This window comes from Myotis myotis, unplaced genomic scaffold (assembly GCF_014108235.1).
Source record: "Myotis myotis isolate mMyoMyo1 unplaced genomic scaffold, mMyoMyo1.p scaffold_m19_p_12, whole genome shotgun sequence".
NCBI classification, from domain to species: domain Eukaryota; kingdom Metazoa; phylum Chordata; class Mammalia; order Chiroptera; family Vespertilionidae; genus Myotis; species Myotis myotis.
In genome coordinates this window covers 60,251,851-60,272,530 of record NW_023416316.1, presented here as the reverse complement: position 1 = coordinate 60,272,530, position 20,680 = coordinate 60,251,851, and the positions used below count along the sequence as shown (strand labels likewise).

At 39.1% G+C, this 20,680-nt stretch overlaps 1 non-coding gene across 1 annotated transcript; it reads left to right on the top strand.

Moving 5' to 3' along the window:
* The first annotated feature begins 10,787 nt into the window (after positions 1 to 10,787).
* On the top strand, positions 10,788 to 10,935 carry LOC118667813. The gene has a single exon (XR_004971399.1).
* Positions 10,936 to 20,680: the final 9,745 nt, after the last annotated feature.

Genomic DNA, 20,680 nt, shown 5'->3' with positions numbered 1-20,680 from the left:
TTAATCAAAATTATAATCAAATACTTAATGATATGAGCAGTATTGTTCTAACTATATCAACTCATTTACTCCACAAAATAACTTCATGAGGCAGGTAAAATAATTACCTACATTTTATAAATAAGGAACTTTAGGCATAATGGTGATGCACCTTGACCAAGAACATGCACCTATCTAGTGGCAAAGCCAAAATTTGAATCCAGGCCTCCTGACTGTCAATGAGTAAATGCACTGCCTCGCTTATAGACAGGCTGGTTTTAGGAGTGTTTGGGTAAATACCCATTTAAAGAGTGATGGTGAAAACAAGTGTTGTTGAAGATGTGGAAAAAAGGAACCCTCATGCATTGTTGGTGGGATTGCAAATTGGTGCAGCCACTATGGAAAAGAGTATGGAGGTTCCTCAAAAAATTAAAAATAGAACTACTTATTACCCAGCAATTCCACTTTTACGTATTTATTTTAAGTAATCCAAAAACACTAATTTAAAAGATATATGCACCCCTGTGTTCACTGCAGCATATTGAATTATAAATTGTAATAACTATGTATGGAGCCAGGTGGGTACTAGACTTATGGTGGGGGGTGGGGGGGGAAGGGGGGTGAGAGGTCACTGTAAATTATACAAATGTCTAACCACTATTTGTACACCTGAAACGAATATAAAATAATATTGAATATCAACTGTAATTGAAAATTCTTTAAAAGAAAAGAAAAACTAGTTTTAAAAATAAGAATGATGGTGAGTCTGTGATTTTTGAGATATGCCCTAGATTCAGATTTAGGAGAGGCCTGGGGGATTTAGGCTTTTAAACCTATAGCCTAGAATGGACTTTACTGATTTGCTGCAGATCTTGGGCTAGGCTGGAAGTGCAAGGGTTCACCCCCTTTTGGGTTATACTCACCCTACTTCTGGGATATACTTCTTTCATGCATGACTGTAGTTCAGCAGGGATCATTTCACCTTTTAATTGAATTAGTCTATTACTATATCAGGCTCGACATGAGAGATATGAAGATCAGAGACATAATTCAGAGCCTCAAGGAACAAGATCATACTGAAGACCAAGTCAGTAGCCACCAGATTTATCAGGACAGGAGTTGAAGTACCGGCTTTTAAAACCAGAAAGGTTCTCAGAAGCTGCAAGTCCAAGAAAAAGTTTTCACTGACAAGAGGCAAAGTTTTTTAATAAATAAATAAGTAAATAAGTAAGTAAATAAATAAATAATTCCCATCAAGATGGCAGCTCATGCCCTGACCGGTATGGCTCAGTGGACAGAGCATCGGCCTGCGGACTGAAAGGCCCGGGTTCGATTCCAATCAAGGGCATGTACCTTGGTTGTGGGCACATCCCCAGTAGCGAGTGTGCAGGGGGCAGCTGATCGATGTTTTTCTCTCATCGATGTTTCTAACTCACTATCCCTCTCCCTTCCTCTCTGTAAGAAATCAATAAAATGTATTTAAAAAAAAAAAAGAAGGCAGCTCAGGTAAAGGCAATACTCAGAACCTCCCACAAACACATCAAAATTACAACTAAACTACAGAAAATCCATCATTCAGAACCACCTGAAATATAGCTGAATAGAAGGCCTACAACTAGAGATTTAAAGAAGAAGCCACATTGAGACGGATAGGAGGGGTAGAGACACAAAAGGGTTAGTCCCACGCCCACATGTGGTGGATAAAAATCGGGTGGGATATCTCCACTGCAGAGGTCCCCCCTGAGAAGTGAGGGGTCCCAGCCCCACACCAGGCATCCCAGCCCAGGGTTCCAGTGCCAGGAAAAGAAGTCCCCATAACTTGTGGCTATAAAAACAGCAGGCATTGTAGCTGAGTCAGTGGAGAGCTATTGGAGTCCCAGGCAGTTTCTCTTAAAGGGACCATGCACAGTCTTACTCAGACTTACTCCCGCTAAGCTCCAGTAATGAGGCAGCAGTTCAAAAGGCACAGAGACATTTGGAGAGGAGCTGAATTATCTGCCATCAGGGTGAGAGTGGTGGGGGGAGAGGGGATAGCTTTCTGCCAGACAAAAAATGGTGGCAGAGACTATTGCTCCTTTTTTAGAGACCACCCCCCCCAGCCACACACACACACACACACACACACACACACACACACACACACAAAGCTAGCAGATGGGTGCCATATCTGAGAATCCATGAACCTGGATCACACTGTTTGCCCCATGTTGGTGATTCCCTGAGTCTCCACTCCATCCAAATTGTGGACCACCCAAGTGGTTTCCAGTGGCTTTTCCATACAAATAGCCTGTCTTGGCTCATGTTTCAGACTTTCCTAAAATCTCTCAAACAAGCAGCATCTAGTCTGTACTTCTCAGTAAGTGGCCCAGACCTGGTACTAACAGCAGCCAGCCTCAGTCCAAACCTTGGCCTCTCCCAGACACTTCTAAGCTCAACATGCAGATCACTCTGTAGCTTTAGGTCAGGAAGCAGGGCACAGACAGTGGCTGACCTTGTGCCTCCAGGGAGGCCCCAGAGTCAGTGCACCCAGTAGACAGCTTCAGACCATGCTGGATTGCAACCCAATCACCTCCAAAAGTAACACATTCAAGGGGCAGACACAGCAGCACCAAAGGCCTGCTCCATGGTGTCTGCCCCTGCACAGCAGCTCTGATATAGTGGCAGCTGGTCCTTGTCACAGGTCAACCTTGGGATCAATCCCTCCTAGTGACATGTCAACAGCAATCAAGACTCAACTACAACATGACAGTCGACACAGCCCACATGGAGGGCATACCTGGAGCGCCCAGCTCAGGAGACTAGGGAGGCTATGCCCAACAGACATAGCAGCTCTACCTCATACAAAGAAGAAAAAAAGAAGTTTTAAAAATGAGGATACTTTAAGGAGCTTCTGGGACAACTTCAAGCACACCAGTATCATGGGATTGTTGGAAGGAGACGAGAGAGAGCAAGAAATTGAAAACCTATTTGAAAAAAATACTGATAGAAAATTTCCCTAACCTGGTGAAGGAAATACACATATAAGTCCAGGAAGCACAGAGAGTCCCAAACAAGATGAACCCATAGAGGCCCACACCAAGACACGTCATAATTAAAATGCCAAAGGTTAAAGACAAAGACAGCACCTTAAAAGCAACAAGAGAAAAGCAGTTAGTTACTTACAAGGGAGCTCCCATAGATTGTCAGTTGATTTCTGGACAGAAATTTTGCATTCCAGAAGGGATTGGCAAGAAACAAAAGTCAAGGACCTACAACCAAGATTATTCTACCTAGCAAAGCTATCATTTAGAATCAAAGGACAGATTGAGTTTCCCAGACATGAAAAAGCTAAAGGAGTTCATCACTACCAAACCAGTATACAAGAAATGTTAAAGGGTCTTGTTTAAGAAAAAGAGGAGAAGAAAGATAAAAAAATATGAATAATAAAATGGCAATAAATATATATTTATCAGTAATCACTTTAAACGGAAATGAATTAAATGCTCCAATCAAAAGACATATGGTGATTTAACAGATAGTTAAATAAGACCCATATATATGTTGTGTACAGAGACTCACTTCAGATTGAAAGTCACAGAGACTGAAATGTGGAAATGGAAACAAAACTAAACAAAAATGCTGGGGTAACAATAATTATGGCAGACAAAGTAGACTTTAAAGCAAAGGCTATCACAAGAGATAAAGAAGGATCCAGTAACTCCATTTCTGAGTATTTATCTGAAGAAATCCAAACAATACATTGTTAAGACATATACTTTGATATGTTTATTGCAAAATTATTTACAAAAGCCAGCCAACCTAAATGTCCATCAATAGATGAATGGGTATGCTCTGGCCAGTGTGATTCAGTTGGTTGGAGCATCATCCTATACACCAAAAGGTAGTAGGTTTGATTTCTGGTCGGGGCATATACCCAGGTTCCAGGTTCGATCCCTGGTTGGGGTGCATGTGGAAGGCAACCAATCAATGTTTCTCTCTCACGTTGATGTTTCTCTCTCTCTCCCCTTTACCTCTCCCTAGAATCAGTAAAAAAGTAGATGAATGGATAAAGAAGAAGTGGTGCATATATACATTGGAAAATGACTCAGCCATAAAAAAGAATGAAATCTTGCCATCTGCAACAACATAGATGAACCTAGAGGGTATTGTGAAGAGTAAAATAAATCAGACAGAGAAAGACAAATGCCAGATGATTTCACTTATAGGTTGATTCTAAAAAACAAAACAAACAAACAAAGAGAACAGAAACAAAGTCATAGCTACAAAGAACATTTTAATGGTTGCCAGATGATAGAAGGGTTGGGTGAAGGGGTAATAAAAGGTGAAGGGTCTTAGAACAGTGATTTTCAACCTGTGTGCTGCAAGAATTTTTAAAACATGCAATACCTGACTATTTAGTGAGGGGCACTGATTTCTTTTCCCTTAGATTGTCAAATTTAAAAAATGACAACAGCCAACCCAACAATAACCATTCAGTGTGAACGAATCAAAATTTTACCTATTTTTTGTCAGATTGGCAAAAAAAAAAAATAGTATATATATTTTTTTTAGTGTGCCACAGAATTTTAGTAATTAGTTTATGTGTGCCATGAAATGAAAAAGGTTGAAAATCACTGATTTTCAGAATAGTCATGGGGTGTAAAGCAGAGCATAGGGAATATAATGAATAATATTGTAATAAGTATATATGGTCATATGGGTACCAGATTAATCAGGATAGTCACTTCATAAGTTAAGAAATGTCTAATTATGGAACTGTACATCTGAAACTAATATAATATTGTACATCAATTGTACTTTTAAAAAATTAAAAAGTAAGAATAATGTATTGAGTTCATTCATTCATTCATAAAAATAAAGTTATGATTTAAAGAACTGTCCTGTTTCTGAATTATGCTTTGATTTTTTTATATTAAAAATATTCTCTTGTATGAAATGACAATTGCTAGATTATAGTTGTTGGGAGTTTTATTATTTCTATGACTTTAAAGTCCTGTGGTGATTCTAAAAAAAATTTGATGTTTTACTGATTTAGTTTAATGCCATCAATGTACAGAGAGAGAAACGAAAACTCAGAGGATGAGGTCCAGTCCTCTCTCTACTGCACACCACTGGAACGACCCATTTCACGTACAGATCTAGAAATATTTTTTAAGTAACAATAAATTTTTTTTTAAAAGAAATCAGGGTCAAGGTTAGACAACAAAGATTAGAACAGGTTCTGAGAGGCCAACTGTGTTTTAGCCAGAAGGAAAAGGTGCCTGCTTGCTTAATTAACCAAATTAGCTAAATAGCTTGGTTTTCTGATGAGCTGAAAGGGGAGAATGGGCCTGAGGGAATAGAGCTACTATATATAGTTATATTGATTGAGGTGAAACCTAGGAAAGATCAGCTTGATTGAGTAGGGCATGCCCACATCTGATACAGACATTTGGATATTAGGAGCCCTGCACAAGTGGTTCACTGACAGTCCCCCTTGGGAGAATTTTTGAGAAACAGCAGGAAGAGGGTGGGCTGTCAAAGGGAGGGGCAATGGGAGGTAATTCAACTTTATTCATGTAACCTGCATAGCAGGATTTAGGCTTAACACCACAAGACCCAGTACAGATGGAAATTTCAATTGAAGGATTAAAACAGACTTCAAATTTGTACATTATTTTCTGACTAGTTTTAGATTGAACATGCAAACAAGCTCTGTCTTTTAAATATTCAAGACACCCGTCTTGAAGAGGTAAGCAGGCAGATGGCATTTCCCTGTTTAACTCCTTGCATTATTTCCCCTGAAGTAGTTAAGCAGTTAGTTCTCTATTGTACCAGACCCTTTAGCTAAGCACGCTTTTTTGAAGTCAGTATAGAAGGGCCTATTGACTTTACCAACAACAAAAAAAGAAAGAGTAAGAAAAACGTGCCCACTCCCAAATCATTAACTGAACTGAAAAGAATATGCTAACAGAAAAAGACACTGTAGTCTCTGAATCCTGTACTGTAAGGGAAGGTCATGTCCCCCACAGCATCAGGAGAGACTCAAAGCCTTGAGCTCAAGCCCAAGCATGCTGGGCCAGCTCAACACGCCCACGCATTCATCAGCAGGCAGGAGGCGAGGAGGAGAAATTCACAACAGCCAGGGAGCTCCACTGTTGACACATAACAGAAAGCAGTCGTATTAGATTTAATTAGATGTGAGTGAGTATATGATTCTGATGGCTTCCCATTGCTTTCAGAGGAGAAGCCAAAACCCTTACAAAGGCCAACAAGGCCATACCTGATTTGACTCCCATGCACCCCACACCTCCATCCCCAGCACATGCAGACAGCTTGTTAAATCTTTGGTCTTGCCTTCTACACTCCTCCCCAGCCTTCTCACTGCTACAGGATCTTGACACTTCCCCCACTTATCTTCATGACTCATTTTAGTGGATTATTCAAGTCATTGCTTAGATATTACCTTCTGAATAAGACCTAGTCTATCAGCCTGGGTCCCAGCAGGAAACTGATGGTAGGATCAGGTTAGGAAAATTGGAGGAGAGTTCCGTAAGGGACTATAAACAAAGATGTGGCAGGAAGTAAAGAGATCACATGAAAGACTCAGTAACACCGTGGCCCCCAAAGTCACACCTGAGCCTAACGGGGCAAAGGGAAGCAGTTACCAAACACAGAGAAGGCTGTGTACACAGATAGGGTCTACCTGACAGGTATTGGACACTTTGGTCCCGTTGCTACAGGACTAAAGGGGTCCATTTGCCTACGCACATCAAAACCCAACAAGACATGAACAGGAGTAAGGGTTTATTTTTAGGAAGTGGCCCACTCCTAGAGACAGGTGAGCTAATGCCCAAAGGCCTGGCTTCCAGAATGCTTCCAGATGATGGGTTATATAAGGGAAAGATTATTAATCATTGCGACTAAGGGCGTTAGGGTCGTGGTCATAGTCATGGCCTCTACTTGATTGGTCAGTGCTAGGATAGGGGATAATTGATCATTGCATTTGGTCCTGATGTCAGCCATGGTGTTGCTTCATCTGGTTTTGCTAATTTTCTGGCTCTGGTGCTGAAACACAGCTGATGCCTAGATGTTATCTCTAATTTGACCAAAACTCTGTCTCTGTGGTCAGCAGACCCAAGGCTTTGTTCCTAAGATTATTTGATGCTGATCAGAACTTCATTGCCTGGAGGGCTTAATGATTAAGGGAGTGGTCCTTTGAGGGGGAAGGAGGCAGGTGTGTCAGGGTGCTGGATATGGCCAGTTTGAATCAAAAGGAAAGAAAGCAGAAAAGGTCATATTAAAGAAATGAAGTTCCTATGCAGTTCCACCGTGCCCAGTAATTAATACCTTGACCTTCCTCATTGTCCTCTCACCTTTTGATCTTCTGAAGCCAATGGTGCAGTTCATAGAGGTCAGTCTCCTGGGTCACAGTGACTCCAGGGAATTACATATCCAAGAGCAAGTAAATAAAAATTTCCTTTTTTCCATCCTCCAGTCTCCAAAACTTCCCATTGGCTGATCCAAATGGAAGTCAGAGGGCAAGGAATCCCTTTTGGTGCAATCCATAGAGGTCAGCCCAGAGTCCAGTGGGGGGGGGGAGCTAATGAGGGGCTTAGAGAGGCTCAGGGAGACTACCGAGCAGGTTGGACAGACAGACAATAAAGTTCACCTATAGTTAATACCACTACTTGGGCTGTAGGCTTTATAGTCCAGACACTAAATTACTTTTGAACTTTGCTACTTCATTTCTATTAAGTAAAAAAAAAAAAAAATTAATGTTTTTAAGGTTTGTCCAGATGAGGCAGGATTCAACCTCCTGACACAGCTAACACTTGACATAGGGCAGCTCATATGTGAAAGGTGACCTCCTGAGAGACAGCCATTTCACTGGCTCCTGACAGCTTCAATTATGACTAATGGATCCATTCAGTGGCCATCATGCCCTGTAATCACACCAGTTAGGATTTTTACAACCTTTAGAGCTTATTCTAATTTCTCTCTTTTCTTCCCCCTGTACTTTTTTAAAAAACAGATGTTGCTTTATATCAGAAGATAGAAATAGAAATATGAAAATAATACTTAGCTGGTAGTAATTGCTGCTTATCACCAGGAATATTTTCTTGCACAACATAATAATACTGGCAGATAATGCTTATATCAATAAACTTTGCTTATATCAATAAACTTTGCTTATATCAATAAACACTTATAAAATGTTCCTCTTGATTCATGCTTCCATCTGAGTAGGTTAAGAGGGTGCTCTTCATCTTGCTTCTCTTTTTGTATCTAGTTGTTAAAATGGAGTCAGTAACGATCAAATAATTCTGGGGTCATTTCCCCCCCTTATGACTAAGTGTTATAAGTATTGAGTAATGAACTCTCAGTAAAACGAAGAGAACTTTGTCATTACGATTTAACACCTAATTCTAAAAAAATTACTAAAGAGATAGAAATAAAAATGGACTTTTCTCTACCCTATTAACCAGGAAATGCATTTATTTACAAGAAACTATGCAATTAAATCACATTTCACTCAGACGTTATTCGAGAAACTTAGCTCTCCCAGAAAGAGCAACAGAAAAACAAGGCTGCACTCCCTCTTCGCTGTCTGAACACTTCAACCTTTGGTAGTGGCGTCTACAAACAACTAAGAAAATGAATAATTCGTCTCCACTGGTATTATCTAATCAGAATGATCTCCTTGATAAATACAATGAAGAAAGAATCCCTTCTCTATTAGGGAGATAGGGAGTTTGCTTTTTGACTGATTTTGTTGTTTTGGACTTTTTTTTAATTTCTTTATTTTTTGGAAGTCCAAGGTTTTTCACACATAAACTTGCCACAGCCTGAGCCTGGGGCATTACCTCCTATACAGCAGTGACCATGTGCGAAAGGTCTTCAGCTGTAAAGCACCTAAAAGATACTCAGAATGTCTGTAGTGGTTTCCTTGGTAATTCCTTTTTGTCCTTTCAAGGATGTTCCTGGACTCCAGGCTAACATCATAGAATTAAAATGAAAGACTCATTGTCAGGGATGTGGCCAAGAGTGGGATTAATTTGGGGTGGGGTTAAAACATGAGCCGTTTGCTTGTTAGTTTTCCTTTTATAATTGAAATCTGCAATTATAAAATTATATAGCACACTCAGTTTATTGCTTCTGGGTTAACAACTCTGTAGACTTTCACTTTAAGAGCCTGACAATGAGAATTATATAAGACCATTTCAATTTCAGATGAATAGGTGAATGACTTTTTAGCTTTTCCTAAAGTATATGGCCTAAGGGACTTCAAATTTAAAACAATCCTTTATTTCCTAATAAAAATATGCAAAATTAGTGGGTGTATTGTTGTGCTTTTTTTTTTTTTTTTTTGGCCACCTAGAATATGTAATATTTTAGGAACATTAAAGAAATACTAAAAAATAATTTAATAATTTGTTTTACACACATGTTTATAGTATCATGTTATTTAATATCATTTTAGAATGTTTTCCTATATATTTATTAAACAATTTAATTCAAACTCATCACTGGCATCTACATCATCAGTATTTTGTCAATAATACAGCCACATTTTAAATCATTATAATTTTCCAGCACATCTCTAAGTTGCTTAAGGTTAAGTACTTATTTATTAAATCTATATATGAGCTCTCATTGGAAATTTTATTCTAAGTCATAAGTACCTAGCAAACTCTTTCTCTCTTTCTTATTCTCTCCATCTATCAATGTAGTCCTATCACAATTTGGGGTTAAATCAATATTCAGTGTTTACATTATTATAATTATGTTAATATTACTCACAGTTGAGTTACCTTGTGTGCAAGAATATTTTCATTATTGTACAATTTTTGTTTATTTTTTTCTAGTATTACTGATTACCTCATTTGTTTTCATTGCTTTGTCTTCTATGTATCTATTACTAATTTACCTTCAAACTCTCAAAGAAAACCGTAAAGCTTTGTTCAATATGTCAAAACACATCAGATAATCTATATGTTTTATTTTTTATGGGCAAAATCACTCATGAATCTCTTTTTCTTCCTGTATTATCCTAAGGACTCCTTTCTTTGTAGTCCTTGTCATCATCATCATCATCATCGATATTCCCTTCACCTCTTTCCATTGATGGATCTCTTTCTCTTACCGTCCCCCCCCCAACCCCCCCACACACACACTTCTTTTTTAGTTTACATTTTTCACTAGCTTCCTAAGAAAGGAAGGGACATACAGTTTTTGAAATCTTGTATTCTGAAAATGACACATTATTTTTTCATGTTGATTGATAGTTTAGCTAGGTGTAGCGTTCTAAATGAAAATAAATGTACCTGCAGTTTTAAATGTGTTGTTCCATTCTCCTCCAGTGGTGCTATAGAGAATTCTGAAGTTATTGTGATACTCAATTATTTTCAGGTAAGTTGTTGGTTTGTCTTTGGAAATTTTAGATCTTCTCTTTATCCCTGATATTCTAATATTTTATCTTGATATATCTTAGTGTTTGTCTCGTCTCATACTTTGTTGGGCTGAGTATGAAAAGGGCACAGCATGTTTTTTAAATAAGAAAATTCTAACCAACTAGCTCTGGAAATTGCTCTTAAATTATTTCTTTAATAATTCTTTCCCACTATTTTCTCTGCTTGTTATTTTTTTCTTTTCTATTAGTCAGATGTTAACCCTTCTAATTTGTTTCTTTTATTTTGTTAAAAAATGAAATTCAGCCCTGGCCAGTGTGGTTCAGTTGGTTGGAACATCGTCCCATGCACCAAAAAATCACCAGTTTGATCCCCAGTTGGGGTGTAGTCGGAGTGCTTGCAGGAGGCAGCCAATTGGTGTTTCTCTCTCACATCAAAGTTTCTCTCTCCCCTCTCCATCCCTTTCTTTTAAAAAATCAATAAAATCACACACATCAAAACATATGGTTCCTGCTGACAGGGTCTGTATAGTTATCAGATTTCCTGTGCGATGGCTCCATACATGTAAAAAAAAAAAGATCAATAAAAAACAAACAACAAACAAAATTAAATCAAGTAAATGTGAAGATCTAATTGGCTTTTTTTTTTTTTTGCTTTTTATTTTATTTTTTTATTTTTTATTTTATTTTTTATTTTTTTAATTAAATCTTTATTGTTCAGATTATTACATTTGGTCCTCTTTTTTTTCCCCCCATAACTCCCCTCCTCCCAGCTCCCGCCCCACCCTCCGCCCTCACTCCCCACCCACTGTCCTCTTCCATAGGTGCACGATTTTTGTCCAGTCTCTTCCCGCATCTCCCACACCCCTTTCCCCCCCAAGAATAGTCAGTCCATTCCCTTTCTATGTCCCTGATTCTATTATGATCACCAGATTATTTATTCACTTGATTCTTAGATTCACTTGTTGATAGATGCATATTTGTTGTTCATAATTTGTATCTTTACCTTTTTTTTTCTTCTTCCTCTTCTTAAAGGATACCTTTCAGCATTTCATATAATCCTGGTTTGGTGGTGATGAACTCCTTTAGCTTTTCCTTATCTGTGAAGCTCTTTATCTGACCTTCCGTTCTGAATGATAGCTTTGCTGGATAAAGTAATCTTGGTTGTAGGTTCTTGGTATTCATCACTTTGAATATTTCTTGCCATTCCCTTCTGGCCTGCAAAGTTTCTGTTGAGAAATCAGCTGACAGTCGTATGGGTATTCCCTTGTAGGTAACTGGGTTTCTTTCTCTTGCTGCTTTTAAGATTCTCTCTTTGTCTTTTGCTCTTGGCATTTTAATTATGATGTGCCTTGGTGTGGTCCTCTTTGGATTCCTTTTGTTTGGGGTTCTCTGCGCTTCCTGGACCTGTAAGTCTATTTCTTTCACCAGGTGGGGGAAGTTTTCTGTCATTATTTCTTTAAATAGGTTTTCAATATCTTGCTCTCTCTCATCCTCTGGCACCCCTATAATTCTGATGTTGGTGCGCTTGAAGCTGTCCCAGAGGCTCCTTACACTATCTTCATATTTTCGGATTCTTTTTTCATTTTGCTTTTCCAGTTGGGTGTTTTTTGCTTCTTCGCATTTCGAATCTTTGACTTGATTCTTGCGCTCCTCTGGTCTGCTGTTGGGTGTCTGTATAATATTCTTTATTTCAGTCAGTGTATGCTTAATTTCTAGTTGGTTCTTTATCACAACATCGAGGGTCTCATTAGATTTCTTGAGGATCTCACTACATTTATCGGCGGTCTCACCAGTCTTTTCGAGGGCCTTACTAAGTTTATCGGCAGCTTCTAGACAGTTCTTAAGAGACCTTAAAAGTGTGGTTCTGAACTCAATATCCTCCATTGACAGTTTTGTCCTGTTTCTTTGTCTCCGCATTTTTTATGCTTTCTTGGTGCACCCCCTAGTGGTCTTTGTCCGCAGTCTTGTTGCCTTTAAGCCTTGATTGATGTCGGCAATACCGGGGTGATTTGACCTCCAGGCTAACTGGCTATGAGAGTCTGCTGTGTCTGTAGAGGGAGGGCTTCTGTGCTGGATCTCTAGGGCGGTGCTAATCTAGCGTTTGCCTGAGGCTATCCGGCAAATGGTTCTGTGCAGGGCTTGGGCGGGGCGGGTCCCCGGGGATCTACAGGGCGGGCGGAACAAGCAGTTATGGCGACTCTCAGTTCCTTCCCCAGGGGCTCTGCCTCTCAGAGCCCCAGCAATGGCTGCAAACCTCGGAGAGAAAGCTGCCTTCGAGTTCCGACCGAAGCCAGACAGTCCCGTTTCTCCCGTTTGAGTCTCGGTCCCCAGAGACTCGCCCGGATCTGGAGCTCAGAGTCTGAAACTCCCTCCCGATTGAAAACAACAACCGCGCCCTCCGCCGCCAGCCCGCTCCGCGCGCACTCCGCACCTGAGTATTTCACTTCAGCACTGCGCCTCCTCTGAGTCTGGGTATGATATTCTCTTTCCTCTTAGTTGTAGAATTTCCACTCAGCCAGCCTTCCCGTGGTTCTGGGTGATGTCCGTTCTGTCCTTTAGTTATATCTCTGAAGTGGTTGTTTGAGGCAGCGATCTCCGGCGTTAACCTATGCCGCCATCTTGGTTCTCCTACCCTAATTGGCTTTATTAAGTGTCTCATGAAGGGGACAGCACCCCATCTAGATGCTAGAGGCGCGCTCAGAGGGGTTGTACAAATGGAAGGTTTTTGTACAAAAGAAGAGTGGGGCAATAAAACTACTAGCACAGAAAGGATTCTTTTTGGCCTGGGACATTTTTTTTTTTTTTGAGGGGGAGAGAATTGGAAGGGTTTTAATATGCACTTGTCTCTTCTTTCTAGGGGAGATGAAGAGGGCCCACTTGACAGATTACCCCATGGTGTTAATCAGAAAATTTTAGACTGGTTGATTAATATTCTGTTCCTGCCAAATGTTGAAACAGCAATTAAGTCAGGTATTAAATCTGGGTTTAGTATCACCAGCTTTAGCACAAGTGATGCCATTTGGGGCCTGTGGTTTTCTCTTCCACAATCTAAAACATATTTTACATTGTATTCTTCTAGGGCAGTGGTCGGCAAACTGTGGCCCCTTGTGTGTGGCTCTTCCACAAAATACCACGTGCGGGCATGCATGTACAGTGCAATTGAAACTTCGTGGCCACACTCAAAGGGCCAAAGAGCCGCATGTGGCTCGCGAGCCGCGGTTTGCCGACCACGGTTCTAGGGTGATGAAAAATTTTGGAAATTAGAGAGAGGTGGTTGAATAACATGATGAATGCACTAAATACCACTGAATTGTATTCTCTAAAATGGTTATTTGTATATCACGCGAAATTCACCTTAACTAATTTTCTCTCTTTTTCTTCATCTCTTTGCCTTCTTTGGTCCTACCTTCCTGGGAGCTTATAGACTTCTAAATGTCTGTTTCTGTATTTTCACTTTTTAAGAGACTTTTGCATTCTGTACATATTTTTACAAGACACTGTTAGTAGTTTATGAATGTAATACTTTATCTTTCTGAAGGATTTCTTTTTCCATAATTGTTTTGGTTTTATCATTCTCCCTGAATTGTTTCTGCTTTCCCAGAATTCTTTTTTTTAATATATTTTTATTGATTCCAGAGAGGAAGGGAGAGGGAGAGAGCGATAGAAACATCATTTCCAGCTTTCAAAATGTTATTAATATCTCTGATCTGCTATTATCACCTCCCCTGTTCTTTTATCTCTTTACTGCCATTATTTAAAATATATTTTTATTGATTTCAGAGAGGAAGGGAGAGGAGAGAAAGACAGAAACACCAATAATGAGAGAGAATCATTGGCTGCCTCCTGCATGACCCCCACTGAGGATTGAGCCTGAAATCCAGGCATGTGCCCTGACTGGGAATCAAACTGTGACCTCCTGGTTCATAGGTCAACACTCAACCACTGAGGCATGCCTGCTGTGCTCTTTACTGCCATTTTCACTGCTGTTTTCTAAAAGTGGCAGAGAGAAATGCATATCTTTGTTCCACCAAATTTAATCAGAAACTTGTATTTCTTTTTAGGTGAATCTTACAAAAAAGTATGTTTTTGTTTTTAAATATATGTTATTGATTTTTTACAGAGAGGAAGGGAGAGGGATAGAGAGTTAGAAACATCGATGAGAGAAAAACATCGATCAGCTGCCTCCAGCACACCCTCTACTGGGGATGTGCCTGCAACCGAGGTACATGCCCTTGACTGGAATTGAACCTGGGACCCTTCAGTCCGCAGGCTGATGCTCTATCCATTGAGCCAAACTGGTTAGGGCTTGTTTTTTAATTTTAATATTTTTAAAACTTATTTTTATTGTTGAAAGTATAACAGATGTCTCCCCTATTTTTCTCCATTGACCCCCTTCCACCCTGCTCTCTTTCCCAAAAAGTGTTTTTGTTTGTTTCAAAAAGTATGTTTTAATGACCAAAAAATGCTTTTAGTTTAAGGTCATATTCTCCCACACTAGCAATAAGGACTATGGTAAAGTTTTTCTTTTGGACAATGGAAATATCAGAATGAAGTAAAAATGCAGAGATATGAAGGGATGGGAGATAAGCAAAGATTCAATGGTGTTCCAGCCCATGGTTCTAGTCATCCCTGATGTTAATCCTGTCTCCCTTTCCAGAAACGTAATTTTTTTCTCTTAATTCTATGAGCCTCCTCAATGTCCTTCCAATAATTTCCACTGCTTTCCTCTCTCTATTTTTAGCAACAAAGGAATTAAGATTAATAGGTAGAAGTCAGATTAGAATTGGTTTAAAATGAGTGATATAAAATACAGCAGAAAAACCATAATAAGAAATAGATAAGAACGATATAAAAAAAAACCTACAAAATTTTACTGAAGAACATAAGAAGACTTGAATAAATGGGAAGTCCTGCCATGTTCCTTAGTAACACTGACAATTATAAAGATGTCAGTTTTTCTTAATTAATTCATAGGTTTAATGAAATTCCAATCAAAATCCAAATAGAATATCATTAGAAGCTTGAAACGGTGATTCTAATGTTGATTGGCTAGAAAAAATAGAGAACAGCCAAGAAATTTTTGAACAAAGAAAATTGATGAGGGGAACAATGAACACCTACTGGGTGCCCTCTTTGGCTTTAAGTATTCTATAGTGGTGCCTCTCTAATTGCCTCTCTGGTTCACGGTGATCCTTGACCCTGGCCACCATGGATATTCTCCCTTTCGCCTAAAGCAGTGATGGCGAACCTTTTGAGCTTGCTGTGTCAGCATTTTGAAAAACCCTAACTTAACTCTGGTGCCGTGTCACATATAGAAATTTTTTGATATTTGCAACCATAGTAAAACAAAGACTTATTTTATATATTTAAATGCCATTTAACAAAGAAAAGTCAACCAAAAAAATGAGTTCGTGTGTCACCTCTGACACGCGTGTCATAGGTTCGCCATCACTGGCCTAAAGTAACTCTGTTGCCCACTGACTGGGAATTGAACCTGCAACCTTTTGATGTAGGGGCTGACGCTCCGACCAACTGATCCAAACCGGCCCCAAAGACTCTTAATAAAAGGACTTTCCCCACAGAGTTTTAAAAGATATTAAAACAACACATGAGCCCTAACTGGTTTTGCTCAGTGGATAGAGCATCAGCCTGCGGACTGAAGGGTCCCAAGTTCAATTCCTGTTAAGGGCATATGCCCTGGTTGCGGACTTAATCTCCAGTAGGGGGCATGCAGGAGGCAGCCGATCAATGATTCTCATCATTGATGTTTCTCTTTCCCTCTCCCTTCCTCTCTGAAATCAATAAAAATATATTTAAATAATAAATAAATAAATAAAACACATAAAACAGAGTACTACTAGTGTAAACACACATACACATATTTATGGAATGGGATAAATAGCCATAACTAGAAGCATTATGTATGAAATGATGTAAATTATAAAGTTGGCATCACATTTCAATGTTTAAAAAAATTATGCAAAAAATTGGCTAGCTGTGATAAGTTAAATTGCCAATCTACAGCATATACTTCCCAAATTGAGATGTTAAATTTGAAAAATGTTCAATATAAAATAAATCAAGCAAATATTTTAAAATGTGCCTGAAACATAACCAATATTTGCCAAAGTATGGCTATAAAGCTAAAAGAATATTTAGGGAACTATTTAAACTATTTACTTCTTCTAGAGCTGAAGGAAGAACTGTCTAAGCATAAAATCAATGGGCTAAGTCACAGAGGAATCAAAATTAAAGCTTGGACTATGTAAACAATTTAGAAGAAACCATAAAAAATTGAAAAGTAAATTACACAGTAAAAATATCTGATACAAAGTAAGTAGCAGTTTAAATCAATACGGAAAGCACTGAAACTTCAATGGGAAGTGTTGTAACAACAATGTACAGACAAATGTCAAAAGGAGAAATACAAATGACCAATAAATACGTGAAGCAATTCACCATTAATAATTACAAGATAAAATGAGAAAGAGAGAGAGAGAGAGAGTTTCTGGGGCTTCACTTCACTCCTATTCTCCCTCCCCTCCGCCTCTGCCCTGCCCCGTTTGCCTTGCTAATCCTATTGAGTAATTCAAGTCTCAGTTGAGACCTCACTTATCAAGAGTCCCTGTTAGTTGCTGGTATGGTGATTTGCCTAAAGGATTTTGTTATGGTTATCTTAGCTTGGGATAAGGATAAAGAAAATTCATGTTGAATATGTTTTGATTTGGAATATAGTGTTTTGGGTAAGTGAATTAGAGATAATATTTTGCTGGTCACCAAGACCTGGTCACAAAAATATTTTCATTCCTAATTAGTTTAAACATTGCCTCTGTAAGTTAGTTATAGCAGCATATCAGTAATTTTTAAGCCTTAGCTCCTCTGAGTGGTTCTAAGGAGTAAGTAAGCAACTGAAAAGTAAGCCTATATTTATTTAACTCTTTGTAGATAAATTACATAAAGTAAAATGCACACATCTCTGTAGAGTACGGTTTGATGAGTTTTGACCACTGTATACACCTGGGTAACTAACACCCCAATTGAGATGTAGAATTACCCCAGATAGTTCCTTTGTGTCTCTTTAGTTAGTCCCTTCACAAGGCAGCTACTGTTCTGATTTCTATCACAATCCATTAATTTTACATGTTCTTTAATGTCATATAAGTAGAATCATAAAGCATATATGCTTATGTGGCTAAATTACCTTCTTTTGTTCAACATATGTTTTTGAGATGCATGCATATTGTTGAATATGTGGGTAGTTCATTCTTTTATCTTTAAAAATATATATGTTTTATTGAGTTTACAGAGAGAGGAAGGGAGAAGAAGGAGAGAGAGAGACAGAAACATCAATGAGAGAGAAATATTGATCTGCTGCCTCCTGCATACCCCAACTGGGGATTAAGCCAGACCAGGACTTGTGCCCTGACCAGAAATGGAGCCAGGAACCTCTTTGTACATGTGTCCACATTCAATCACTGAACAACACCGACCAGGCCATTAATTTTTTCTTGCACAGTATTCCAATTTAGTGTATGAATTGCTATTTGTTTATCCATTTTATCAGTGGTTATGTTGGACTTATGGATTGTTTCCTGTCTATAATGATCAAAATATTTTCACATGATTCTTTTTATAAACATATGTTTTCATATTTCAAATTTAATAAAATATAGACATTAAATATAACTGGATCATAGAATAGGTATATTTTATGTTATTGTTGGAAACGGCTAAACAGCTTTCTGAAGTGTTAATACCATTTTCTACTCCACATACTAGAAATGTAGGCAAGTTCTGGTTGTTCCACATCCCCCCCAAATTCTGGTATTGTCAACCCTCCCCACCCCTTTCTTTTTGTCAATCTTTTTAATGTTTGCCAATCTGGAAGTGTGACATGGTATCTCATTGCAGTTTTAATTTGCATTACCCTGAAAGCCAAGGAAGTTAAGTACCTTTTCTAGGTTTCTATTCTGGAAATCTTAGGGTGTGGCCTTCATCATCATTCTTACAAAAGGCCTGCTGGAGCTCTATTGGTCACTTTGAATTGTTGGCAGAAAAAAGAACCAGGATCCAGGTACTGAAGTCAGGCCTCTGTTGAGTCTTTCCCAGAAGCCCCATCTGGTGGCTTCCGCTTACATTTCATTGGTCAGAATTATGCCACATGGCCACTCCACTGGGCAAAGAAAGCTGGGAAATGCAGCTTTTAAAAGTTGGTCTTCTGCGTATCGATTGATGTCTAACCAGCCAACTCAAAACTTAGTGTCTTAAAATGAAAAAGAGTTTTTCTCACAAATGTGCCATTTGGGCAAAGCTCAGCAGAAATGGTCTGTCTCTGCTCCACTTGGCATCCCACAGCAGTAGTTGATGCTGGATGTGGGCCAAGAAGACTCGAACTTGGAATGTGGTTAGAACACCTACCCAAGACCTTTTCATGTGGCTGCTTGGCTCCCCACACTATGGTGGCTGAGTCCCAAGGGTGAGAGTCCCAGGAGAGACCCAGGGGAAACCATATTGGTTTTTATGACCAAGGCCTGGAATTCACAGTGTTACTTGTGCTGTACTCCATTCCCTATGACAACCCTGTCCAGGTTAAAGGGGAGGGAAAATAGATTTTACCTCTTAGTGGCAGATTCTAGAAGAACATGTGGGATCAAAATATTGGTGTGGTCATTTAGAGGAAATGCAATCTGCTGCAATGGGGCATGTCATTTGCTTCCCACCAAAGTAGGGTTCTCTTAACAGGAAAAACATGGTTAATAGATAGTGGGTAGGCAAAATAAGTTTCTGTCATGTTCCTTTCACATATCACACTATAATTTTTTGCTTTGCCACTGGACTACTAGTATAATCTCTATGAGAGCAGCAGCCAGGCTTGTCAATCTTGTCAATTATTGTTTCCACAGGGCCTAAGAGAAAATAGGTATTAAAGAAATATTTGTCAATGAATGATTATTAAACCAAGTAAAATTTTATAGAGATGATCAGTTTTAGAAAACTAAACTGTGATATAAACATTAGGAAAGAATGAAAGAATTGAAATTTTAAAAGTTGCTAACCTCCAGTCTAATAAACATTTATGCTAAGGATTAAAACAAATATCCTTATTCCATCTTTTAAAATAAAAAAAAAACCCAGAAAACAAAATATTAACTTCTAAATTAGAAATGTGTGCACAAATAAGTTCTGTCTGATTATTATGCGGAAGGAAGGGCCTCTTAAAAAGGATAAAACACGCTTCAGTGGGGTGATCAGGGACTACTGGCCAGTCCCTTGAGGTTTTGCACATATTTTGTCAAGTTGGTTTGGAATACAAACCATTGACCATTATTTTCTATTAGAGGCCCAATGCATGAAATTCGTGCACTGGTAGGGTCCCTAGCAGCTGCTGGCTGCCAGCCGGGTAGGGTACTCTCTTCCTTCCCCTCCTTTCTCCCCCGCCCCCCCTCCCTGCCTGGTGCCTGCTGCAGCTGCCTAGGGCCTCCCTCCCTTCCCTGGGCTGGCCCTGCCCCCTGGTTGAACTCCCCAACAAACTCCCAGGCAAGGAGACAATTTGCATACTATGCTTTTATTCTGTAGGATTCCTGGGGACAGTTTGGTAACTGGAACCTCCCTAGTCCTTCCTGGATCAGTACTGAGGTTAAGAACTTGTTCATTTAATAAGTTTTTCATCTCTATCCTTAACTACACTGTAGGTTCAAGGGGCTTAAACTCTTTTCTGATTACTTTCTTTGATATGTTTCAATCTTTTTATTGTTTTTATTAGTTTTACAATTCCTTTCCAGGAGATCTTTCAAAGTTTTTTTTTTTCCTGGTGCATTTAGTAACTAGTTCACCATTGACCATGTCATGCATGGCACACTCCCTAGGACTCTGACTAATATTCTCACACTGTGATCTTTTTAACATGAAATCTGATTGTTATTCCTCTTCTCAAAACTCTTTCAATAGCTTTCCACTAGCACAGACAAACTTAAAGTTCTTAGCATGACATACAAGGTCCTCCAAGAGAGGTCTCCTCATCTCCCACCACTCTGCTTCCCTCAGGCTACTGAGCACCTGTGCTTTCTCGGGTCTCAGTACCTCTCCACGCCACCTGCCGAGTGGCTTTCCAGGCTGAGGGGAGAATATCTGGTAAGTGTTTTCTCTCCATTTCCCTACTTTTTGTCATGTGACAAATTCTTACCCTTCAGTCTCATCTCAGCATACACTTCTTGTGGACCCCGTCCCTGAGCTTTCCTCACAGATTGGGAGCATTTTCTTGGTCTTAGTTTGAAAATCTAAATCTGGATTAGGGGCTTAAAAAAACCT